Source organism: Odocoileus virginianus, chromosome 34, assembly GCF_023699985.2.
Source record: "Odocoileus virginianus isolate 20LAN1187 ecotype Illinois chromosome 34, Ovbor_1.2, whole genome shotgun sequence".
In the NCBI taxonomy this organism is placed as follows: domain Eukaryota; kingdom Metazoa; phylum Chordata; class Mammalia; order Artiodactyla; family Cervidae; genus Odocoileus; species Odocoileus virginianus.
The window spans coordinates 31,805,963-31,832,966 of NC_069707.1; the positions used below are offsets into that span (position 1 = coordinate 31,805,963).

The window sequence follows — 27,004 nt, forward strand, 5'->3', positions numbered from 1 at the left end:
GAGGGCCATGAAACACAGTTCTGGCCAGAGAGACAGAAAGCTAAATCTTTAAAGAAAGTTTTGCATTCTTCATAAAGACTCCACTAGTTGCTATGAGTTGCTTCCACTAATTTCCAACCTGAAACTTGAATATGGTGGCTTCAGCCACATCAGCCACCACTCAACCACAAGGAAAATATGAAGAGAATCACAGAGAACTTGGATCTGATACCCTTGAGATGCTGAACCAAAACCAGCAACTACTAGTCTTCAAAGAAAGGAGGAAGGAAGGAAGGGAAAAAAGGAAGAAAAATTGACACACACACAAAATGAAAAATCTCAATAACACTGTACCTGCGAAAGAAATTAAATCTCTAATTTCTCTCTCAGGAAGAAAACTTTAGACCTGGGTTACATCAGTGATGCCTTGAAACCTTCAAGGAAGAAATAACACCAATCTAACACAAAGGCTTCCAGAAAAAAAGAGATAAGGAAATATTTCCAATCTCATTTTGTGAGGGCAACACATGATATCAATATTGAACAAGAATTTTGTATGAAAGAAATACAACTATAACAAGCAAATCTCTCCTCTGAACACATATATAAAATTCATGACACAAAATATAAGCACAAAATTAAATTCAGTTGCAAATCAAAAGGATAAATACCAAAACTAAGATTTGTCTCCACTAAATGTGCCCAGGTGATTTAATATTTAAAATCTTTTAATAAAATTCAACAAACTGAAAGAAAAAGAGAAATGTTTTTTCATATGTTGTTGTTATTTACTCACTAAGTCATATCCAACTCTTTGCCATCCCATGGACAGTAGCCTGCCAGACTCCTGTGTCCATGGGACTTCCCAGGCAATAATACCCTTGTGAGTTGCCATTTCCTTCTCTAGGAGATCCTCCCAACCCAGGGATCAAACTTGTGTCTCCTGCATTGCAGACTGATTCTTTTACCAACTGAGCAACCATGGAAGCCTGAAAACTCATATGGTTATCTCAAAAGAGCCAGGAAAAAATAATCATTTGATAAAACTCATGTTCATTCACGGTAGAAAAACTTTTTAGCAAATTAGGAATACGGACGAACTTCCATAATCTGATAACCACAAAAACAACAAAACAGAAAAAGCCAAAGGCAAACATCATAATTTATAACAGAAGAAGGTGTGTTTAGTCAACTGGCACAAAGTAGGTACCCAATAAAGAGCTGCTGAATGAATAAAGTTTAATTTATCTTATTTGAAAACAAAAACACTAAAATATACCTGTTATAAAATAAAGCTTTCTGAGTAAGACAGTAACTGCTACTAGGTAATATTTCCAAATAAATAGAACAACATAGATACGCTATCAAGTGTAAGATGGATAGCTAGTGGGAATCTGCTATAATAGCACAGGAAGCTCTGCTCATTGCTTCCTGGTGACCTAAATGAGTGGGATGGAGGGGGATGGGAGAGAGGCCTAAGAGCGAGGGGATATATGTTTACACAGAGCTGATTCACTTTATTGTACATCAGAAACCAGCACAATATCATAAAGCAACTGTGTGTGTGTGTGTTAGTCACTCAATCATGTCCAACTCTTTGTGACCCCATGGACTGTAACCCGCCAGGCCCCTCTGTCCATGAAATTCTCCAGGCAAGAATACTGGAGTGGGTTGCCATTCTCTTCTCCAGCGGATCTTCCTGACCCAGGGATTGAATCTGGGTCTCCTGCATTGCAGATCTGGGTTTGAACCCTGGCTCAGGAAGATTCCCCGGAGAAGGGAATAGCTCCCCAGTCCAATATCAGTTCAGTTCAGTTCAGTCGCTCAGTCGTGTCCGACCCCGTGAATATACCCCTCAATTAAATACATAACTAAATAGTCTGGTAATGGCACCAACTGTTGAGAATTTACTGTGATCCAGTCACTTCACATTTGTTACCTTATTTAATTATTACAAAAGCCTCACAAGGCAGATACTATTAATATATGCAATTTACAGATGAGAGAAATAAGGCCTAGAGTCATACAGCTTGCCTAACTCACAAAGATACTAAATGGCAGAAGGGTTTGACCTCAAATAATCTGTCTCTCACAATACCTTTTCAACCTCATGTGTTACTCTATCTTTGATTTCTAAACCATTTTTCACTTACAGTATGTAGTTTTTAAAAACCAATAAGAAAAAAGAAAAGCAATAAGCAGAGTCCAACTTCCTAAAAGGAGATATGAGACATAATGAAAGTGCTTATAATGGCACCTAGTGGAGCCAAGATGGTGGTTTTAATAAAATTGAGAAAGAGTGGATTGCTTTCCCACAGAAATTGTGGAAACACAGAGGCCGTCCAGCCTAAGAAATATAAAATTGTTCATGTTTTTGATCTCTAGACCAAAGGAAAAACTACAAATTCCAATGTTTGGAACATTAAATGGAAGAGTTTTAAAGGAAACCATTATAATCATGGTACCCACCAGCACGATGAGAATCCAAGCCCTGTCAACATTTCTTTTTAAGTTCACTATTAGGACTTTCTAACTTATCCAGCATTATTCAGCTAGAGCTTAAAAATCTTAAATGTAAGATCTTAACTTGTGAGTAATATTATTCCAAGAATCATGCAGAGGAGAATCGATATCATGTGATACAGACACAATAGAAAAATACTTGGCTTCTGCAGCATTTTAACAGGTATTAGCCATCTTTTACTTTATTTTTCTTGCTTTGGAAGAAGGTTTAGGGGAGGATGGTTGACCTGGGATGGAAGATTATATTGTCAACTCAATCATGAGCAAAATTTTTAAAGTTTAGTATGTTATGTACAGTTTGATAGACTCTTTAAAAACCTAGATACTGTCTCCATTATCTGAGTCTACACAAAGGGTTGAAATCTCATAAAGAAAGAGTATTTTTAAGAACTCTGGCACTCTCCTTTTTGTCTGAATCATAAAAAAGGAAAGAAAGAACAGTCTTTTCTAATCCTGTCCAGTACATTCCAGCTAAATAGCAGCAAGAAACAGAATAAAAGGAACTACTACTTGGTCATTTCAGAACTTCAACAAACATTGAGTTAAAATCTTTCCTCAATAAAAATTAAGGCTAGAGAGCCCTGATTCTTCTGAAAATGCTTCTGTTATCTCTAACCACCATGTTCCTTGACATTATTATTTTTTTCATCTCCCTTCCTTGAGATGACTTTAAAACTAAATGAAAGGTGAAAATAGAAATGTAGTAAATTATATTTTACAAAGGCAAATGAAATAAACTTATTTAACAATTCAACCTGCAATTATAGTTCATGCCACCATTTATCATGCTTGAAAACCAAGATGAATGTTTTTGTAAGATTACAGTACATGGCTAAGTCAGAAGAGAATGAATGAAACAATGCAACCCATCCAGTTCATGACAGTCAGTCCACACAGTCACATAATATGGAAGAAACCAAGAAAAAATAGGCCCCTTACTGACACTGAAAAATAACATAATGTATTGTCCAAGGCCACTCTACTTTTTTGGGATCAAATAAACATAACCTTATGTGACTTATTTTCTTAATTGACCCAATGAGATTTTTACCTCACTGGATCTTGAAAAAACACAGTGCACATGAAGTTCTAACTTTAAACTTCCTCTGCCTCATGGGATTATTAAAAGTCAATTGGTTGATTATCAAAGGGCAAAGTGATTTAGATTTTCTTCCTGGTAGGGCCTGATAATCCTCACCAAAAGAGTTGTTGGACTGTTTTTACCTAAACTAGAATTTTTCCTTCTGAGTTTATTTTACATAACAAATTTATACATCAAATATTCACTTAATGGGTAAAACCTCATAAAAATAGACCCATTTTAAGTAAACTGTCCAATAAATAAGGAAAGTCTTGAAACTATGGGAAGTGTATCTCTTTCTACAATTATGCTCTAAATCTTATGATTCACACAACTTTCTCATGTCGATTTTTTTGGCTACAAGTACATCCTAACATTAAATAAAAATGGTTTCAAAGCAAACTAGTCCATGTGTCAGCATAGTCTAAATATAGAAGGCATCATCTTATAAGTAGAAATGGTGCTAAAATTCTGAAGTTAGAAGATTTACTGTAAGTAAGAAGCCAAAAGTTCAGATACTCAAAGTTGATCCAAACCTTTTGGGTTGGAAATATCACAAAAGTGGGCTTTTCCATGAAATGGCCTGTATTTCCTGTTTTTAGCTAAGCTGGAAGTGTAGTAGGAACAATACTCATTATGGCATGTCATTGCATCTACTTTGGGTTTGAAAACACCAAGCAGAGACTATGAGCATGACGAATCAAAAAAAAAAAAAAAAAAAAAATGAGTAGAGAGGTGTTCTGGGCTAAGAAAAGGAGAGTTAATGGGAACAGAATTTCCTAACTTGACCACCAGTTAACCATAGCTTGGACGTCCAACGTGCTATGAGTCACTAGCAACTAGCTCCAAAATAACACAAGAACATCTTGGGCTAGATCATTACTGGAGTATATTGTTAATAATATTTCCAGAAAAAAAAATTAAGCAGAAACAGTTTGAATAACTATTCAAGGGATAAAATGGTGCACATGTAAACTTCATTTTCAGAATAATCTGGAAACGAGATGAAGCAAACAACTTGCTAGACAGATAGACAAACAACTTGGTAGACATTCACCACATTCATTTAGAAATTTTAGGCAAAAATCACAGCTCTCATCAACAGGGTTGATAACAGCTCTTCACAAGAAGAGTGTGGAATTGTTAGACAGAACACAGACTGCATTTTCAAAAGCAAAGTCTCAAAATGTTCATGGATTGTGAATACAGAGGTATATTTTGCATTTTCCAGAAGGCCACTTAATGATATTGTCTGTGATTTAATTTCCTTCACTCTTCAAAACTAAAACTCCTTAGTTGGTAAATTCAAACTACTAACATTCAGTCACTTAGTTTAAAAAAAAAATCACTTAGTTAATATATATATTGGATCTGAACAATATTGGTTATGCATACGCAGTTAAGAAAGAAAATTTGAGAGCTGCTCTCCTTTTCTACTTGATTGCTCCATAATCAAGGGCACATTGTGAAGTTGGACAAGTCACTTAGTGATGCAATACCTAAGGGTCCCCTTAGAAATATTACTTGTCCCCTAACAGATCAATCCTCAAAATGAAAAAGAACAAAAAAAATTAATAATAATGAAACACAGGAAAAGAAAACAAGTGTCTAGGATTTGCATCCAGGAAGAGAAAGCCTCAGTAGCATAATACATAGACATTAACTACAAATGAAGTTTGTGAGTCCTTGCAAAGAAGAGTGAAAAGTAAGAAAAAATGAAATGAGATAGCAGAACTGAGACACTGGTCTGGGTGTCACTATCTTCCTCATCCATTGCTGTGTGGGGGTCTGTCCATCCTAGAAAAAGCAGCAGGCTAGGCAGGGTGGGTGAGGATGGCATCCCAGGTGTCTAGAACTTGGTGGTGAAGTGGCCCAGTCAAAATCAAACAGAAGAGCAGAGGCACATTGCTCAGAAGTGGCCCTAGAGAAAGTTCTCCTTCAAGACTGGGTATGAAGCCAAGCAGGAAAAAAGCCCACAGATTCTGGAATAGGGAGCTAGGCCAGAATCACAGGCTCAAAGATGATGAGAGGGCCCAGCCCTTTGCAGAGAACAGGGAAGCATGCCTAGAATGTGCTCTTGGTGGGTACCAGAATTGAGGACATGTCCCAGACCCTGGGGCAGAGATCCAGCCCTGGAGTATCCTATTTCACCCTGTTTCTATGGTTTCGGGCAATCTCCCTTTTTCCACAGTTGCTGTCTCTCCCCTTTGTTTAAACCCTTGACTTTGATATGTGTGTGATTTGTGCGTCCTGAGGAGTTTGTACTCCAGATATGAGTGACGCTTACCATGAAAACAGATTAATCAAGTGCACGTACAGTGTGTTTATTCACTGTTTCTATGGCTGGATTAATTACTGAGCAATTTTACTCAATTGAGTAATTGAGTTAATGGTTTAAAAAGACAGAGAGATAAAGAAATAACAGGTTTCTTGTTTGGGGGCAGTCAGGCTTCCTTCCTGGAACTGGGCTGTCGGTAGGCTCTGAAACTGGCCTGTGCTCCATTGTGAGGCCACATTCAATTGAGGGTAAAACCTAGAATAGTATTGCTGGACTTGAACTAGAAGACTATGTATATTCATTTTTTTCCATTTATTTTTATTAGTTGGAGGCTAATTATAATATTGTGGTGGTTTTTGCCATACATTGACATGAATCAGCCATGGATTTACATGTGTTCCCCATCCTGAACCCTGATTCCATGACAAAAAACTCTGTTCCTTTTCCTGAGAAGGACTTGCCTCACTGAGGGAATTCTGACAACAAAGGAAACTCAAACTACACAGAAAAGCCAAAAAATCACAAATGATGTGACTCTCCTAATTTCTCAACTACCTGAAGATGAAACCCGGATAGTGAGTTATCGACTGGGGCAAAACCCATTCATTTTTTACTTCCCAACATCTAAGCATAATGTCTGGTATATGGTGGGCATTCTGTAAATACTCAGTAAGCTGAACTATACCATGTTGTTTCATATTCCCATCACTGGTTTCCTTCCATCTGGGTGACAACTGTACTCGACCCTGGCTCAGCTTTCATTTCTTCAGAAAGACACTACCTGACCACCCCGACTTAATTCACTCCCCCTAATGCTTACAGTTAAACTACTATGTACTTTCCTTCTAAGTACCTATCCCAGCTTTATTTTTATATTCATTTGCAAGGCTCTTTGATATAAACAATCAAACCAAACCTTCAACAACCAAGTCTGAGGAGGCGAGGACTGTGTCTTTTTGTTTTCCGCTCATGCTGTAAATATTGTTTTTGTTGGCCCTCAGTAAATATTTGTTAAAGTAGTGAACCAAGAACCCATAATTTTCATGGTTTCCTCTCATTCTAATAATACTCACAAGACCTCAAATAATATGAAATAAATTATTCAGCACCCACTCACATAATAGAGCTGGGAAAGTAAGTTTGTGCCACAGGCCATTCAGTTAGGAAGAATTCTGATAAGGCAAAGGAAAAATACCAATACCTTTCATTATAGCCAGAAGTACACCACCATGGAATGTACCATAGAAATTTTCATAGAGAAATTTTTATTCTTTTTAATCATCCAACTAATATGCAAGGGAGCTGTGTAAATGAGCAGTTGGGTGAGAATACACACGGCTTGCTTTCAACAAAGGTCAGCTTTTCTAGTTTGGCTCTGATCTTTTACCTGATCCTGTGACAAAGAAGACAATTTTATGGCTGATTTATATCAGCTTTGGCCAAAAGTAAAAGTTCACTTCTCCTCTTCAACCACAGAATATGTGCACCAGATGCCCCTGGCTCTTTTAGAAGGTAGAAAAGAATCTCAGTTCTGTCACTGCGTGACTTTAGAAAAATTACAAACTTTCTCTGTTGTGCCCATTTTTTAAATCAATAAAATAAATAATTGATGTATTGATAATAATACAGTAACTTTGTGGAGATTAAATAAGGCTATATATTAATATCTAAAGCACTTGGCACAGTATCATAAGCTCTCAGCCAATGTTGTTATTATCATATGATTTGTGGCATTATTACCACTCTCTCCATGTATTATTTTATTGGAAATCAAGGAACTGGTTAGATTGAAGAGCACTGGTTAAGACTCAAATAAAAAAGATCCAATGCCTTCATTGAATAATTCTACAAATGTTTACTGAGCTTCTGCAAGGCATCAGGGTTGACCAGCAACCAGAATCAAATGGGTGACTTATTGAGAAGTTTGAAGGGAGAGGGTAGAACTGAGGAAGAATAAGTGAACCATAAGTTAATAGTACCAAACTGAGGTCCAGACCCTGAAGACAAGAATTTCCCTGGCTGTCCATTGGTTGGGACTCCGTGCTTTTTCTGCAGGGAGCACAGGTTCAATCCTTGATTGGGAAACTATTAATAAGATTCCACATGCTACGTGACACGGCACAAAAAACCAATGAAACAAACTCTGAAGATAGTATAAACAAAATGAGTCATGTACAGAAGTGAACCTCAGAGTCTTTGGGCATCATTGCTGCTGCTGCTGCTAAGTCACTTCAGTCGTGTCCAACTCTGTGCGACCCCATAGACAGCAGCCCATCAGGCTCCCCCGTCCCTGGGATTCTCCAGGCAAGAACACTGGAGTGGGTTGCCATTTCCTTCTCCAGTGTGTGAAAGTGAAAAGTGAAAGTGAAGTCGCTCAGTCATTGTCCGACTCTTAGCGACCCCATGGACTGCAGCCTACCAGGCTCCTCCATCCATGGGATTTTCCAGGCAAGAGTACTGGAGTGGGGTGCCATTGTCTTCTCCATTGGGCATCATTAAATCTAAAAAAACTGTATTAACCTTTCATGAGAGGAGATGCCAAGGTTGGAGAACTTTCTTATCCATGACTAGCTCCCACTTAATCTACAATACTATAGAAAAAAATCCACATCTTAAATGATCTTAAATCTCATCAGAAATGGTTTGTTGTGTTAATGTCAATCATTCATGGTAATATCAAGAATTATCATTCAAAAATGAAATGGAATTCATTTCAAGTGTATTCAGAAATGGAAGTCTAATACACAGTTAAGAATGAAAATCCAGGCCACTGAGGAACAGTGAGGATAATTTCTAAATATGTTAAGTAATGAAAGGAAAAAGTAAAAGCAGTTCCTTAGACCAAAGACCTATACCCCAGGTTTGCTCAAGGCTGGTCTTAAAGAGACTGAAGTCCGCAGGAGAGGAGCAGAAGTGAATTATCTAAAAGTCCCCAAATTCTCTGCAATGTCATGATTGGCTGATTAGTCTCCACCAACTACATATCTGGTTTCCACAAACAATGTGCATTCTGAGATGCCAGAATCATCTTGCTAAAAATACACAACTCAGGAAACCATACTCGTGGACCCAAAATGTCTTGTGCTTTTTTTTTTTTTTTGCACTAGACCAGAGATTAGGAGAGGGAAGAGATGGCTTGTCAGCTGTCAGAACTGTGCTGTGAAGGCTATGTGCAAACTAACATTCAGCCTGTCATACATACTTTTATAGATGCTGGAAGAAGACGTGACATGCCTGCATCAGAGACAAAAATACTGACTCTATTTCTCCTAGCACTAATGGTAGCCAGAAGATCAGTATAGAAGGTCAGGTGACACCTGGACATATATAATAAGCTTTATAGGAGAGGGACCCTGAGTTTAGGGAACCTGAATCTTTTATACTGGGCAGTAAGCATGCCTGCTCTTTGCTCTGAAGGGAGACAGTATCTCCATTTTTAAGGCTGTTCACTGTACAAACAGTCTGGATATAATAGAATGGAACAAAGTTAGCTATTTCTTTTGCTCACAAGACAGAGAAATCCCTGACACTCACAGAACATGCTTCAGTGCTTGGCATCCTGTGGGTTGACAGCTGAAATAACTGTGGATCTGCAAAAGCCCTTTCTGATTCAGGATGGGTCAATCTGAACAAACTATTATTGCACATTCCCAAGAACATTTTCCTGAGCTTGTCAATTGTCAAACCACTTGTGGGTATTCATCTTCTCTTTTTAAAGGTCAGCAGAAATTTCTAAAACTATTGTCTTTCCCCATTTCCCAAAGACATTGAAGGATTTGTATTGTAGAAGGCTTCTGAAAAGTAGCAATAAGTGAGCCAAGGCACCACAACTAGAGAATCTGTGCACCACAACAAAAATCCTTTGTGTCACAACTAAGACCCCAATACAGCCAAATGAATAAATAATATTTTAAGTCTAAATAAAAAGTAGTTAATATCCTGCCATTCTAGTACATAAGGATTTCATTTACCATGAACAGAGCATTATATAATGATAAATATTTAATGCTTAAGGAATTAACATTTTCACACAATTTTCACTTCCTAGTTAAGCCACTTCAAGATACATAGTATTTGTTCATGTATCTCTCTGTATATTCCTCTTATAGCTATGAGGAAAATGATAGCAGTGCCATCAGCTTGATATTCCCAGGGAGCAACATGGTGTCTAGTAGGTGCACAGAGCAGGTGGTCAAGACGATTAATGAGTTAATCAGTTAAACATTGGGAGGATTTGCACTGATCCAAGGGCATGTCCATCATGCTGATGTCAAGCCAAATGGACTTTCTGTCAGGTATACCTCTGTAATAAAAGTGGAGAAGAGAAAAGAATCTGGACTGTTAAAGGGCTCTAATTTATAGATTCTTTGCTAGGAAGGATATATGGTACAATCAAAAGAGCAGAAGAGGAGAAGATATGTATTCAAGAACTGGCTCTGCCACTGTCCATCTGGGAGTGTCTTTGAGCAAGGCACACACAGTCTATGGAGTCAGTTTCCTCACCAGTTAAAGGAGAGGTACGTGGGACTTTCCCAGTGGTCCAGTGGCTAAGACCATGCTTCCTCTGCAGGGCATGCAGGTTCAAACCCTGATCGGGGAAGTTCAACAACAAAAACAGAAGAGGCGCACTCATGAGTTTTGCAGGAGTGGTGAGTTTTGCAGAAACAGTGAGTCCAGCTCCAGCCCCTCGTTCTTACAACACCATAGGTGCTCCTTTTGGGTTTTATAGATTCCATTTGTGCAATAAGGTGCTAGATTAGAATTTTGTAAAGCTTAAGACCACATGATCAAAAATATTTTTCCAACTTTACTAGTTATATATATTAAACTGGATGAGAAAAAAAGAAGCTGCCAGTTTCTATAATCAGAGCCAAAAATTAAACTATTACTTTTATAGTACTTATTTTTGGCAGATTTTCTAAGACAAATTCTCAAGACTTTCATAATTTTTAAACTCACATACTTAGTGAATATTTAATCCACATCTTAAATTCACTTACCTAGAATTCATCACAAAGCTTCTATCCTGAGGACTAATGCCACATCTAAAGGGACTTCTTAGTCTATTTGACAAATTTTTTTTTTCCAGAATAAAGCCTGAGTTTCAAAGCGTGATAATTTAATTTAGTGACTAAGCTGCTAATTAACCTCACTTATGAAGTTTTTACTAATTGAAAACATTATCCTTCTGTTTCTCATTTATTGGCCCTTATCATGAGCTAACAAGGCTTATGAGCAAGATCACTGGAGCACTGAGAAGCATTTTTTCCAAAACTGAATTTCTCCTGGTTCCTGATTTTTTAGTATTTTGATTGGGGAAAATAAATCTTTCATTTTCCTTGATAACATTTAAAATTAAAGTAAATATAATAGTATTTAACATTTGGGGAGCACTTACTATACGCATCAACACTATTACAAACACTTTAAATAAACAATACTTCATTGAATTCTCACAATCTACCCCAAAGGTAGGTTTTGCTACACTCTGCATTTTCCAAAGGAGCAGCTGAGACATAAACTCTCACATTTAGTGAGGAGAAGCACCAGCCCTGCCCAAACCCTGCCTCCTGAGCCCAAGTCTGGAACCACACAGCTGCATGTTAGCATCCACTGCAGGACATTAACAGCCTGAGGATGAAAGAAACCAAGACGCTGAAGATTACTAAAACAACATCCGTAAGTCAGAATCCACATTACTCTTTTCCATTTATGTTTATCTTTCTCAGAATATATTTTCCCACAGTAAATTAAATAAGATAGGATGAAGTAATGAGAAAAACAAAACAAAACAATGGAGATGGAGCTAAAGTCAGTAAACCTGCCCTTAACATCAGTTCTGTCTCTAACTGGTTTATGTGGCTTTGCACAAGTCTTTAAATATCTGTTCCAAGCCTTAAGAGAAAAAAAACAACAACAAATCTAACAACTTTACATAAAACTCATGAGACTTTTAGGGAATCATATCAGTAGTATTGTTAATCACCAAAACATGTGTGAAAATTATTATTAAAGGAATAACTGTAAATAATAGGCATGCTTTATTATACGATCTTAAACTAGCTTTAAAAAAACCTATTCTAAGACAGTTTAAAAATGGCTTTCTTTGTTTCATGGAACTTTTCCTAAAGATAACACTGAACTTGTCACTACTTCCTGTATGACTCTTCTTCATTACTCTGCAACTTCCAGAAGATGAACCACATTAAATAAACTCTAGAGAGGCCAGTACTTAGCAAACACTATTTAAGTTGATACATCTCATAGGATAGATGCTTTGTCTTTTATTTTTCAGAAAAAAAAAAGAAGCTGAAGTTAAAAGCACATATTTTTAATCTATTTATGTTGAGTAAAATCTAGTCTACAAGTGTAAATACTCAACAGTAAGATTCGGTCAATATGTGATCTTATGCTAGGCTTTCCACTAGGATTGTTCCTTTCTTCCATACCTTACCTTTTTCATAGTAGGAAGTCAGGCTCTAGCAGTCACTTCATCCTGCTACCTGAAATGAAAGGTCATGGTGTTATTTTTAGGAAAAAGCTGAAAAGAAAACTCCTATTCTTAAATTTGCTAGTTGTATGCCCAAAGTTGAAATTACTTTTCCCTCCTATTCAGGATTTGCCCATATAAAAATATCTGCTAACACCTATATATGTAGAAATTTATAACCATTTAGGGTAGCTGTGCTTTAAATAAGTCAACACAGAAAAATGTGTAAGTTAGTTTTTCAACTCCCTTCTTTGGGATTAGGGAGTGGAGGTAGGAATTTGATCTTTGCATTTGTTTTTCAATTTTTGGCTAATCATATGCATCAACAATTATTCCACAAATTATATGAGTATAAAATTTTAAAACTACCAATTTTCAGTTGGGTTTACTTTTGATTTAATGTCCTACGTCTTTTTTAAACTTAATTTTTCCTTTTGAACATTTTATTTTGTTTTGGGGTATCAGAGGATGAGATGGTTGGATAGCATCACTGACTCGTGGATATGAACGTGGGCAAACTCCAGCAGATAGTGAGGGACAGGGAGGCCTGACATGCTGCAGTCTGTGGGGTTGCAAAGAGTCAGACACGACTTAGTGACTGAACAACAACAACAAATAATCAATTAACAATGTTGTGATAGTTTCAGGTGAACAACAAAAGAACTCAGCCATACATATACATGTATCCATTCTCCCCAACAGCCCCCTGCAACCAGGCTGCCACATAACATTCAGCAGAGTTCCATGTTCTGTACTATACAGTCCTTGTTGGTTATCCGTTTTGAATACAGCAGTGTGTAAATACACTCATGAAACACTGACTCTATATTGTTTTACCACTCACCTTCTAAGTCAATTGTTTCTCTTGATTGAGTGATAATAACAATCACCTTCATAGCCTTCAGGCTTTAATTGGTAATGCTCTCAATGAAAATGACTTCACTACTTTCATCCATATGTAAACACACCACGTAAGAGACAAATTCTTGGACTTCCCTGGTGGAGTAGTGGATAGAAGTCCTCCTGCCAATGCAGGGGACAGAGCTTCGATCTCTGGTCTGGGAAGATTCCACATGCCACAGAGCAACTAAGCTGGTGGGCCACAAGTGCTGAGCCTGCGCTCTAGAGTCTGCAAGCTGCAACCCCTGAGCCAGAGTGCCTACAGCCCGTGCTCCCCAACAAGAGGAGCCACCACGATGAGAGGCCTGTGAACCACAGTGAAGAGCGGCCACCTCTCGCTGCAGCGAGAAAGCCTGCGAGCAGCAGTGAAGACCCAGCACAGCCAAAAACAAAAGACCAAAAGATTTGTTAGAAATAACATAATTCAAAAGGAAATAAAGGACATTTGGAATTTAAAAAGAGACAAAATCTTGACCCAAATAATGCCAAGAATTTAACAGTAGGATGTGGCTTTGAGTTTATGCATAATTCCTGAAATTGTCACTCCTGATACTTTGGAGTGAAGGGAAAAGAAAGCTGATAAGGTTGGCTTATTGGGTCTGTAATGTCCTGCTTTAATATCCAGCTGTTTTCCATCCTATGTGACAATTTGTGAGAATTCCAGGAGTTATATAGAATGGGAAATTGTTCCACAGATTAATTATTGAAAAGGAATGCTCTATCCTCATGCCTTTGGGGGTGCCAGTTGACTGCAGGTGGGTCCAAAAAAGATAAATTCAGTTCAAGTCAACTAATACTTACTGATATGCAAAGTAACCTGTGAAGGGTATGGAGAAAATTAAAACAAGCATAACCTGGGCCTAAGGCATCTCTAGAAAAAATAATACATTTCAGCAAATCTCATGAGACAAAAATCCACTTGTGCTAAGCCTTCCCCCTCATTTTGCATTTGTTTCAACTTCTCTTCCAAATAGTGTTCTAAAGATGAAATGACATCATTGCCTTTACCCAATCCAAGACTTTTGAGTTGTCTCGAACCTCCAAACACATAAAGGCACATGTCTGATTATAAAGTAAACTTTACCTTAAATATAGATTCTATTTTTTCTCAAAAATGTCTGGTGGTGACTGAAAGCTCACAATCAAATATAAATGTATAAAAGCCTTAAAAAAAAATAAAGCTCACAATCAAATAAATAAGGACATACTAGTGGATTCCCAGAGAAGGCAATGGCACCCCACTCCAGTACTCTTGCCTGGAAAATCCCACGGACGGAGGAGCCTGGTGGGCTGCAGTCCATGGGTCGCTAAGAGTCGGACACGACTGAGCAATTTCACTTTCACTTTTCACTTTCATGCATTGGAGAAGGAAATGGCAACCCACTCCAGTGTTCTTGCCTGGAGAATCCCAGGGACGGGGGAGCCTGGTGGACTGCTGGCTATGGGGTCGCACAGAGTCGGACACGACTGAAGCGACTTAGCAGCAGCAGCAGCAGCAGCAGCAATGGATTCCATTTTATTTGTTACAAACAACATTGCTAAGTTTTTGAAAAATATTTTAAATCTCATCAGTCTCTACTTCCAATCTAAAGATAACAATTGTTACTTATTTGATTTGAGACTGTCAAAAAGAAATTGTGTTATTTAATTTGGTTATTTAAAGAGACAGTCATTATTTATTTAAACATTGAATAAATATCACCCTTTCATTAACAGTTAAGGGCTCCCCTAGTGGCTCAGTTGGTAAAGAATCTGCCTGCAATGCAGGAGATCCGGGTTCTATCCCTGGGTTGGGAAGATCTCCTGGAGAAGGAAATGGTAACCCAACTCCAATTCAGCCTGGAATGCTAAACAAAGTGACAAGAGAGTTAAGAGTTGAAGGATCAATCAGAGTCGGACAGCCTGTTTAGTTGCTAAGTCATGTCCAACTCTTTGCAACTCCATGGACTGTAACCAGCTAGCCTCCTCTGTCCATGGAATTTTTCAGACAAGAATACTGGAGTGTGTTGCCATTTACTTGTCCAAGTGATCTTCCCAACCCAGGGATCAAACCCACATCTCCTGCATTGGCAGGCAGATCCCTTACCACTGATCCACCAGGAAAGGCATAAAATCACCATCAGACTAATAGTCCTTAGTACAGTTTCTGTGAATGTACTCATGACTGAATGGCTGAATGAATGAAAGAATGCATGAGACAGTTTGACCAAGCAATATTGGCTTCAGTATGCTTGTTTCTCAACAATATAAACATTTTCAGTACTTTATAGTTAGTCCACTGCATGTAAAACAACATATAGGAGTCATGGAGAATGACAAAAAAAGAAGAAATATAGTCTCTGCTCTCAAGAAAGATGCATTAATTCAACAAATGTTTATTGTGCTTTATGTTTTTTCATATTCCTGGTGCTTTGCAGGCTGTAGACAGAAAAAATAATAGATACTACTCAAGGCCAGAGCTGCTTGCAATGCAGGAGACCTGGGTTTGATCCCTGGGTTGGGAAGATCCCCTGGAGAAGGGAATGGCAACCCACTTCAGTATTTTTGCCTGGAGAACCCCATGGACAGAGGAGCCTGGTGGGTTACAGTCTGCGGGGTCGCAAAGAGTCGGACACGACTGAGCGACTAACACTACTACTAAGGCCAGAGGAGAAACAGAAGCATGACAATAATGTCAGCATTACTAACTCTGACTTTTGAGACTCTCTTAATCACTCCTTATAAATCTTCAAGTGTATTCTTAACATTCTCTAAGCTCTGAAAATTATTATAAAGCTATATATATATATATACACACACACACACTGGCTCAAGACAGTAAAGTGTCTGACTGCAATGCAGAAGACCTGGGTTTGATCTCTGGGTTGGGAAGACCCTCTGAAGAAGGGAACGGCAGCCCACTCCAGTATTCTTGCCTGGAGAATTCCATGAACAGAGGAGCCTGATGGGCTACAGTCCATGGCATTGCCATATGTGTTCTAAAGACTAGAGGACTAAAGGACTAAAACTAAAACTGAAGTATTTAACATCAGAGTAAAAGAAAGACATTAGGATTGCAGTTCCTACACTGTAGTTCCTTCCTTAATACTTCCATTTCATTCCTGTGAGTTCAGGTCCAAACAGCCCACCTATTCTCTTCCATATACGTCACAACATTCGCAGAGTCAACTGATTTCACCATTCCTAAGGTCTGGAAAGCCCTTGCTGTTTCCCTTGTCCTCATCTTTTAACCCAGCTTGTAGCCATTAAAAAATCACGTGGGGTTTTCCACATTGGTTACTTCTTCCTCTTCACTTACAGAACACTTAAGGCTACATCCGCTCATGACCACTCAGGGCTCAGTACCAACCGAGTGACACTGAGAAAAAGCTCTCAAGCCTTAGAGCATGCAGACCTATCATAATCTATACCTCAAAGTTCTTCAAAAGTTCTAATAAACTTTGGGGTCATAAAGTATTACATCACACCAATCCTCCAGAATTTTCAGTGTCATGTGGTTCCCATGTCAGAAAACTGAGTATCATTGGTTTAACACTTATAACCTGCTTCTGCAAATAGATCATAAACTCTTCATAAGCAAAAACTAGATATCTTTTAATACCCCACTGTGTTTGAAACAGAAGTATATCAAATGCTCAAAATATTTGTGAATTACTTATTTCATTGGAAGGGAAACAATAACAAACGTCTATTTGTTTAATTGAGAACATCTGAATAAATTTACTAGCCTGCAAGAATCTTCCACTAAGTTCTTCTTATGCCTAAGGTTAGGCAATTTTGACAACTGCATTAATTGTTAACAATACATCAACCAGCAACTTTTCTTATACTCCTGATATCCAATTTTCTAAAGAATTCTTTACTTCAATAAATTATGGCTTGAATGAAATAAACATTGTATTCCCCAATGTCCTGAAAACCATAAGTTTACCAGATATGAATACATAAGCCTCAGATACTTTATTTATATGATCAATAAATGAGTTGATAGAAATAAGCTATATAAATATAAATCACCATAGTTCCTAATACCTTAGTAAATTTGCAGTTTTAGCTAAACACAGAATATTTATAGAATATTTTAAAGCTCAAACTAGTTCTCAAACTTTATATAAGGAATTCATTGAATGGTAGATTTGTTTGTACTTGATGCTATGTGAGAGGTTATTCACAAATACTCAGAAATCAGTTTCCAAGAAATACTTTAAATTACCTCAACACTTTTTTTAAAAAGCAGCAAGTTTCCAGTAAGCTTCCCTATGATCTTTGATATCTTTAAACCAAAGGAATTTCTATACCTTTACCGGTCCAAAATTTTAGAACTTTTAGAAAGCCTTTGCCCCAAAACATCATATCATACTATCATTTTCTATGTATTCCATTATGTTATTTTAAAAAGGGATTGCCTGGAAAGCACTGTTATATCCTAATACTATGATATAATTGGAAAAGATTATAAGTAATTACTTTAGAAAATATAAATGTGAAAGTAAAACTATTGTCTCTCAGACTGGCAAAGTCTGCTTCAGCCAGGACATTTTGGAGTATGATACCTGGAACCCAGTGCATTCTCTTGGCAAAACTCTGTTAGCCTTTGCCCTGGTTCATTCCATACTCCAAGGTCAAACTTGCATGTCACTCCCGGTATCTCTTGACTTCTGACTTTTGCATTCCAGTCCCCTATGATGAAAAAGACATCTTTTTTTTTTTTTTTTTTTTTTTTGGTGCTAGTTCTAGAAGGTCTTGCAGGTCTTCATACAACCATTCAACTTCAGCTTCTTCGGCATTAGTGGTTGGGGCATAGACTTGGATTACTGCAATACTGAGTAGTTTGCCCTGGAAACAAACAGAGATCATTCTGTCATTTTTGAGACTGTACCCAAGTACTGTATTTCGGACTCTTCTGTTGACTCTGAGAGCTACTCCATTTCTTCTAAGGGATTCTTGCCCACAATAGCTGATACAATGGTCATCTGAATTAAATTTGCCCGTTCCGGTCCATTCTACTTCATTGATTCCCAAAATGTCAATGTTCACTCTTGCCATCTCCTGTTTAACTGCCTCCAATTCACTTTGATTCATGGACCGAACATTCCAGGTCCCAGTGCAGTACTGTTCTTTACAGCATCGGACTTCACTTCCATCACCAGCCACATCCACAACTAGGCGCTGTTTTCGCTTAGGTCAAAGCCTTTGACTGTCTGCATCACAAAAAACTGTGGAAAACTCTTAAAGAGATGGGAATACCAGACCATCTTACCTGCCTCCTGAGAAATCTGTATGCAGGTCAAGAAGCAACAGTTAGAACCGGACATGGAACAACAGACTGGTTCCAAATAGGAAAAGGAGTACATCAAGGCTGTATATTGTCACCTTGCTTATTCAACTTACATGCAGACTACATCAATGTGAAATGCCAGGCTGGATGAAGCACAAGCTGGAATCAAGATCGCCAGGAGAAATATCAATAACCTCAGATACGCAGATGACACCACCCCTTACAGCAGAAAGCAGAGGAACTAAAGAGACTCAATGAAAGTGAAAGAGGAAAGTGAAAAAGCTGGCTTAAAACTCAACATTCAAAACGCTAAGATCATGGCATCAGGTCCCATCACTTCATGGCAAATAGACGGGGAAACAGTGGGAACCGTGACAGACTTCATTTTCTTGGGCTCCAAAATGCTACTGCAGCCATGAAATTAAAAGCAACTTGCTCCTTGGAAGAAAAGCTATGACCAACCTACACAGCATATTAAAAAGCAGAAACATTACTCTGCCAACAAAGGTCCGTCTAGTCAAGACTATGGTTTTTCCAGTAGTCATGTATGGATGTGAGAGCTGGCCTATAAAGAAATCTGAGTGAGGAAGAATTGATGCTTTTGAAGTGTGGTGTTGGAGAAGACTCTTGAGAGTCCCCTGGACTTCAAGGAAATCAAACCAGTCAATCCTAAAGGAAATCAATCCTGAATATTGGAAGGACTGATGCTGAAGCTGAAACTCCAATATTCTGGAGTGAAGAGCCAACTCACTGGAAAAGACCCTGATGCTAGGAAAGATTGAAGGCAGGAGGAGAAGGGAACGACAGAGGATGAGATGGTTGGATGGCATCACCGGCTCATTGGACATGAATTTGAGCAAACTCTGGAAGATGGTGAAGGATAGGGAAGATTGGCATGCTGCAGTCCATGAGGTCGCAGGATTCAGATATTATGGAGCAACTGAACTGAACTGAATGGATAGGGAACCCATTTAAAAAAAGGAGAGCTAGACATACTGGCTCATGAAACTGACAAAACTGATTTAGTATCAAGAACTCGGGTTTTCTCTGCATCTCTGCTCTATATTTTGCTAGGATTCCACATATTCTTCTCCCAGCAACTACAGGTGCTCTTTTGATGATCCTTAAATGTCTACAGCATCCCCAAACCTCACATCCTCACATGATCTTCCCCTTTCTTCCAATGCTTACTCAGATAGCCTATCCTGATAACCTGGGATTGCAAAGTTATATACATATACCTTATTTCTAATGTGTGGTTTCCATGAGACAGTAAAATAAGCTTAGATATTGAAAGCGTTCTTAGATCCAATTTCAGTGTGTGTGTTGCGGGGGGGTGGGGGGTGCTTCTCCGCATTAACAAATAATTGAGATTGCACAATTAAAGGGCTCAGTCTCATAAGACTGTCCTCCACTTCAGAAGCCAGTTGCAAGCCCATGTTCTTACCAGTGCTTCTGACTGACTGCTTATAAATTAAAGGTTTCCACAATCCCCTCCCTGCTTTCTATTAATTTGTTGAACGGCTCACAGAACTCGAACAAACATTTTATTTCACAGCCAGATGGAAGAGATGCATAAGGCAAGGCAGGTGGAAAGGGTGCTGAGCTCCACGCTTCTGCAGCCACACCAGGCTCCTAAACCGCCACGTGGTCACCAACCCAGAAACTTCCTGAAGCCTGTCCTTTTGTCCTTTTATGGAGGCTTCATCACATAGGCATGGCTGATTAAATTATCAGCACTAGCGATTGACTGACCCTCTTGCAGCTCCCCAGAGGTCTGGTATGGTGCGGGTGGGAAGAGGGGGAAAGGAGGGCTCAACCCTCTAATCTCAAGGTTGGTGCCAATGGCAGCCCTTAAGTGCTTCCAAAGGTTACCTCATTCATATAACAAAAGACACCTTTATCACTCTCAACACTTAGGAAATTTCAAGCGTTCTGAAAGCTGTGAGACAGAAATGGTACAAAGACCAAGCATACATATACCACTGAAAGACCATTATATATTTCTTATAAATCACAGCATCACTGAGGCCAAAATCAACATTTTTAAAAAATGAAATAGAACTCATTTTAAAGTACCAAAAGTATCACATATGGTAACAATAAATATTGTTTCTATAAGTTTTTTGTTTCACTAAATGCATGTGTATGTGTGAACGTATACTACTAGATCAAAAAAAAGCTCCTAATACAGTTGAAAGTTTGTGTTTGGAGTAAACACACTTTACAGCTCTTCCAGGTGCTGGATAAGCGAGGTGAGTACGTAATAAGGTCATGATTAGCATAGTGAAACTAAGTTACTGGAACAGAACATGAAATGAAAACAGGGCAGGGGTGGCGGGTATTGAGAAATAAGAATGGAAAAGATAGGAACCAGACAAAGGAATTTATTTTGAAGGCAATGAAAACCATGTGAAGCTTTTAAGCAGGTCAGTAAATACTTTGCAGCACTTCTGGTAGCAGTAGAAGGAGCAAATTAGAAAGGGCAAATAAGGTAGGTCAAAAAATAGTTAATAACAAAAAGACTAACACAGGGGTTCAGACAAAAGATGCTAATGTCACGGCATACTGGGAAAATGTCATGAAAGGTAGAGTCCATAGAGCTTTGGGGCTGACTAGACATAGGACACGAAAGAGAAAAAAGAATATCAGTGGACAGGCTTCAATCTGGAGTGACACCGGTTCCCAGCACTAAGACTGGGAAACTTAAAGGGAGTAGATTTGGGGGTGGCTTTGAGTACTTGAAGGTCTGCGTAGGACATTCAGATTAATGTCTTGTGCATAGCAAGAACGTTTCTGGTGAAGATCCAGACATACATGAGGCAGTGGAAGAACATGTAAGTAAAAAGAGGACCAGGGACAAAAGACTATAGGGCGTCTGTGGTAGGACGAAATGAGACTTCAAAGGGAGACTACAGGAAATGGTCAAAGAGATGGAGAGGGGATGAGACTCAACTACAAAACCCAAGAGAAATCAAGTTATATATAAGGACGGAAAAGAATCCACTAGATTTGGCAATGAATAGGTGGCAAATCACTGTGCTAAAATCAGAAACCTTATTACAGTGGGCTGTATGGTAAAGATTTGGAGACAGTAAACAGAGAGGGTGTGTGTGTGTGTGTGTGTGTGATTGTGTGCCATGCGTATACGTGTGTTTTAGGAGCTTCAGAGTATAAAAACACACTCTATAGAAGGATGTGCAGGACAAAGGGCGGTGTGTTTTGTTTGACTGGCTTCAAAGAAACAGGCAACAAGAACTTGCAAGTCTTTTCCGGTGGATATTGGAGTAAACCCACGGTGTTTACAGGACTTAGGGCTCAGTGGAAGAGCAGGAGCCAGATACAGAGCCCCCAACAAGTCAGAAAATTTGTAAGTGTGCTGTAAAGACACACAGGAAGATATTTCACAAGAATAACATCTTCAGGACAGGGTTTGTTGAGAACACTGCACCACTCTGGAGACGGGGGAAAGGGAGGCAGTGTGGGGAAGGAGTTCTCATCTGTGCATATCAGGATCCTGAAGGCGAGCTTTGGGGGAAAGCAGAGAGAGACAAAGAAGGCTGACCAACCACTGTCGAGATGACTACTTTCCAACAGGGAAGAGTCACACGGTACCATCACCAACCTACCCAATCTTTAGGTTTCTCTATTCAGCTTCCCTAACACTTTCGTTGTGCCTCACTTTCTCCCAAGAGGCAGACGAAATACCACATCTTTTACTATTAGCATGATAAAATTAGGTCACCTCTTTTATGGCCATGAAGTGCAACTGCATCATCCCAAGGGATATTTCATTTTCCACTTGCACAGTTCTACTTTGACATTGTCTTTTCTAGCAACTGAATTCCATACAGTTAAATTTTCCCATATGTACCAGAGGGGACTCAGTATCAATCACGATGTGAGGCTGTGTCATATTATTATAGCCAAGCCATTCTCATCCTCATCTTATACATATTAGATTTTTTTTCTCTCTTTCCCTCTCTTTCATTTCATGATTTTAACAGCAAAAACTAGAAACTTAAATCTTCTTCCCTCTCCTACAGTGTCAGTATCACCCATGTGGATACACAGACAAACACACACATCTCCTGTCCCACAAAGACATTTTCCAGGCATTTTTTTTCCAACTAAATCCAAGGTGGAACAGCAGCCTAGTTTATTATTTTAACATAAATACTTTTACTTTATCATGTATATTAATATAATCTGCTTAGATGGTGTCAATATGCATACTCAATAATAACTGGTATCAAATTCCTTAGTCGTATTCTTCACTTCTTATTTTCACTTCTTTCAAGAATTTATACTCCGCCCCCTGCCCCCTGTGGCACTTTGATGGCAAAAAAGAAAAAAAAAGGGGATCTTAAGGACAGAATCACAAGTCATAAATCATTCACAAGTGACATAACAATGGTATGTGTTTTGCTGGAAAAGGGCTGTCAACAGAAACTGTTAGCACATTCTTTTCTTTCCATGCAATATGCAGACAGCAAGGCCCCGAAACCTACTGGGCTAAGGGGCTGATACTCGGTCAGTGTCCTAATGTAGAAATTTAGATCTGAAAATATTTAGATATGAGCTAAAAGGAAAGTTTTATTTTCCTTTAACGAGCATTCATTAAGTGCTTATACTGTGACAAGCATTGTCCTTGGCACTTTACAAGATTTGGAGATTTCATTCCCTCAAACTCTCCCAACAATCTTATAAGGTAGGTACTAGTAGATCTCCAAGAGGTGCCAACTGAGGCTCAAATAGGTTAGTTTGCACTATGTCACACATTTAATAAAACAGCTGATTAATGAAATAATAAAGAAAAAGGAAAAAAAAAATCTCTCCTGAAGCAGTCAAAAATAGAAATACTAAGTCCAGCAAATCCTATATTCACATCACCTATGTATTACTTCTATCAACAGAACATTTGAAATCAAGATAACAAAAAGTCAGCCTAGTTAAATCCACAATGGTGGCTAATTATAGGAACTATTTTAAACTATAGAATTAATCTACTTAAAGCAATAAAATTTCATACTAGAATATCAAAAAGTATTCAAAGGCAGTGACTTCAGCTTTATATATATATTGTTAGTATTAAAATCATCTACATTTATTTAAACTTCTAAATTGGACTGTTCACCATTACTCTTTGTAAAGACACATGCGTACGTGCTAAGTCGCTTCAAACGTGTCTGACTCTTTGTGACCCTATGGACTGTAGCCGGCCAGGCTCCTCTGTCCATGGGATTCTCCAGGCAAGAATACAGGAGTGGGTTGCCATGCCCTCCTCCAGGGGATCTTCCCAACCCAGGATCGAAACCACATCTTTTAAGTCTCCTGCACTGGCAGGTCATTTCTTTACCACTAGCGCCACCTGGGAAGCCTGTAAAGATGTGTATCTTTCAGTAAACTACATTTTTAACTTTTCAAAAAAGAATTGTTGAAAGTCACTTTAATTAAATACAAATCAAGTTTACTTTGTAGGCTTTATTCTTGAGATCTTAAAATGTAAGCAACAAAGGTTTTCAAAACATGCTCTACTGGTTTCTTTGGTTTTTTTCCCTTTGCTTTCCTAAGTTTGTCTGAATACTGGGCAGCCTGAAATAACAGAACAGTAAAATTTCCTACCTCCATCATTGCCGTTAAAAAGGAGGAGCCTAAGCAAGTGACCTTCAGCAGTGCATTTCTAAAAGGAGACCACGTGATGCACTCTCAATGACTTGGTCATCTGCCCTCACACAGAGTCTGAGAAACGCCCCAGTCCTTGGCAGTTGTGGTAGGCAGAAGTCTACAGATTGCCACTTCCACTCAATAAGAGGTCATTTTCCCTTCCTGGAAAGTTGTATGTGAGCAATTAGGAACTTGGCGTTCCTGAGCCCCCTTGAGATTAAGACCAGGCTTCCGAGAGCAAGAAGAGAACATCAGAGAAGCGTTAAGAGGTACCGCCATGCCATGGCAGCCCCTGGCTGGCAGCTCCTCTGAAAGCTGGTCTGGTAGACCCTGGGGGACTGGTGAGCAGAGGCCTGTGCGATGGAGGGTCTGCGCTCCGTTCTACTGCGGCAGCGCCCGCCACAGCGCCCAGCAGTGCCTCACCTCACTGCAAAGTAAAACTGGCTCCCAGTCTACGTGAAGACAGGCCGGAAGTTTGCCTGCCTACCTCCAGAGTCAAAAGCAAGCAGTGGGAGTCTCAGGGATCCGCCACACTTGGAAACAGCTGGGTAAAACATCTGACCAAGAAGAATCAACAGAGACCAGTGGGAAATGATGAAGATACCACCAAAGATTCATTTGGGCAAAATCAGCTTTCATCATCTACATGTGAGAAATGGCTTAATGGTAAAATATTTCCAGACATGAGCAAGTTAAGTCTGTGGTTACATGAAACTTTATCCTGCACTTGTTAGCTTTCATACACACACATGGGTCAATAAGAAAATCCCCACATTACAAACCTGCCGCTCCCAGACAACAACACTCTTAATCTCTGCCATGTGTGGTGATGACACAGATCTCATTCCATGGACAACATGAAACTCAAAAGGATTCAAAAAATATATCATCCCATCAAGAAAGAAGGGGAAAGTTGTAAGACTGAAATGCACACTTGATTCAATACGAGGAAAGTGCACTTTCACTGGAGATGAAGTCCATAAAATAAGCACTATGTTAATAACCTGCTGAGACATACCTACTAAGTAACAAGTGTGAAAAATCAGACTATGGCAGACACTGCTTCAGTGTTCATGGTCTGTCTGAGACTCTGTCATAGTATCTATTCACATAGGTAGCTTATCAGGGAATGATGCAATTATTCAAGAAGATATTTTTTTGATGCCTGTGGTTGGTCCTAGTCTCAGCCTAAACAAGACAGCACTGAGTTAGAGACTGAACATTTTCAGTGTGGGCTGAAGCTTATGTCACAGTAGTACACACCCTGATATTAAGCCTCCCAAAGCATACCCATCATCTTGATTCATGTTTCCTTTTTTAGCTACATTAGTTTGTTAGTGGATAAGAAGCAACACATCTGCCTACACAGCAAAATCACAAAAATCTTAATTGTCCGGGAAAAAAAATCTTTGTCTAAGCCCAAGAATCCCTCCTAACCCAGATCAGTAAATGTTATCTTTCTACTTCATGCTTATCTCAGCAACATAATGCTAACTCTGCTAATTATCCCACAGTGTTTTACATGCCTTCTAGGGTGTGTGCTTCCAGAGTTTTAAGAAGCTCTGAAATAACTATTTTAAGAACATGCACTTCTCAGAGATCAGTGTATATAAAAAGCGAAGAAGAGGGGCAGTGGAGCTTGCGAGAAGCGGGAGGGTATTCCCTTTAAAACTGAATTTAAATTCACATGTCCCTGCTCCACCTCTGCCCACGCTTATGTAAAGTTACTCAGTCTTCCTAGACCTCGATTTCCTCACCTACAAAATGGGAGCAATATCCCTCACATGGTTGTTACGAAGTTGAAGCGAGATCGTTTCGGTAAAAGGGCTTTAGTAAATTTAAAATTTCTACATAAACACAAGGCGATACAGCCACAGAGGGAATCCATTTCAGGCACACGGACAGAGCGCTAAGAAGCATTCCTGTTAAATTGATCAGACAAAATTGGCATTGTGCATTCTAATGTCAAATTAAACAATGCATTAGTTCACATTTACTTCAAATCTGATTCTGTCAAGAGTTTAAATAGAGTGGCTTTTCTTCCTTTATGGTGTAAGCTCTGACCTAGAAGCTCTGATACCTTTGCAAAAAGCCTTACCCATCTGTCGAGGTTTTAATATACAATCCCCATATGCACAATTTTTTAAAAACTCACACATAGGGGAATATTTAGAAACTCTTTGGACAATTTGAACAACTTAGTTTTCAATAGTGTAGAATGTACTGGCTACCAGTTCCCATTTAATTTGAAAATCTGCTTGTCATTCTCATGGTAGCACAGTTTGCATTATAAATTAAATGAAAGAAGAAAGTCAGTCCAAATATATGTAGAGTGTAAAATGTATGTGGCATGATGTTAAGCATAAAATATCATCTTGGCTGAGAAATAAATAACCTAAAGAAAACATCATGGACACAGGAAATAATAAAAGTTCAGTTGTGTCCTGAATATTTATATTCTATATTCTTACCTAAAACTTCATTTGCTAAATGTCCCTACCAATTCTGAGCACCTAGGCTAAAAAATGAAGAAGTCAGATTTGATTTTCTCTAAGCTTTCGCACAGCTTTAATACTCAGAAATCCCTGCAAAGATAAATGGTGTTATCAAGTCAAACTGTGATGGAATTTTTAAAAATCAAAGCTCCGCTGAACTCAGTCCTAAGAAGAGCAAGAGCCACAGAAAGAAGAGATGGGTACATTTAAAGTTGCCAGACATTATCTAAAAGTACTTTCATAAACACGGTCTCCTTAGGCTAAAAACACTATAAGCGGGTGAGAAATTGAGTACTCGGAGATCAGGGCCATC

General features: G+C 38.7%; 1 long non-coding RNA gene across 2 annotated transcripts in view; it reads right to left on the reverse strand.

Annotated features, from left to right (window-relative positions):
• The window catches only part of LOC110130462 (uncharacterized), a 103,349-nt gene that overhangs the window by 70,477 nt on the left and 5,868 nt on the right, over window positions 1–27,004 (reverse strand). Inside the window, exons 2-3 of one of the 2 annotated variants that reach the window (XR_011485689.1) lie at window positions 17,805–18,087; window positions 12,316–12,364 (exon numbers count right to left, since the gene is read on the reverse strand). This is a non-coding gene — a long non-coding RNA (uncharacterized lncRNA). The remainder of the gene's footprint in view (window positions 1–12,315; window positions 12,365–17,804; window positions 18,088–27,004) is intronic. The other variant, XR_011485688.1, reaches the window with a different exon arrangement.